This window comes from Myotis lucifugus, unplaced genomic scaffold (genome assembly GCF_000147115.1).
Source record: "Myotis lucifugus unplaced genomic scaffold, Myoluc2.0 scaffold_4579, whole genome shotgun sequence".
NCBI lineage: Eukaryota > Metazoa > Chordata > Mammalia > Chiroptera > Vespertilionidae > Myotis > Myotis lucifugus.
The window spans coordinates 8,324-8,942 of NW_005875627.1; positions in this window are offsets into that span (position 1 = coordinate 8,324).

Sequence of the window (619 nt, forward strand, 5' to 3'; positions counted from 1 at the left end):
TCTCTCTCTCTCTCTCTCTCTCTCTCTCTCCCTCTCCCTCTCCCTGCTCAAGCCCTATCAGGGGTGCTAAAGGGTCGAAATATCCCACATGCCTTGTGCTCCTTTTGCACGTTGTTTCCAAAATAACCGGCTTAGAGGGGCAGGTCCATGTCCGTTCTGTGTGGTAAGTGGGGGATTAGACCCCTCACTTCCCACCTGCCTCCCGAGAGGCTACGGAGTGCGTTACAGACGTTAGTCAAGTGTTAGTCCTCGCGCCTCCCCGGGCAGGGAAGCAGCGTTAGAGGAGGATGCTGAGGCGCAGAGAGGCCAGGCCGTGGGAGAAGCCACACAGCACACGATGGCGAGTCAGGCAGAGGCCCGCGGTTCTCGCCGCCATCCCGCCGGCGTGGCTCTGCGAGGCTCATCTCAGCCAGGACACCTCTGCGCAGGCGGCAGCCATCACGGCGAAGGTTTGCGGGGGTAGCGATGAGCACTCCCTGCCCCGATCCCGGGTCCGCTGCCACATTGGGCAGTTTGTCCCGGGCCTCCCTCCGTCATCCCTGATCCTGCGTCACCTGCCCTTCGCCCGATGACAGGATGTTGCATTTCCTGGTACTGTCATTGCCAAGCCCCCGCCCCG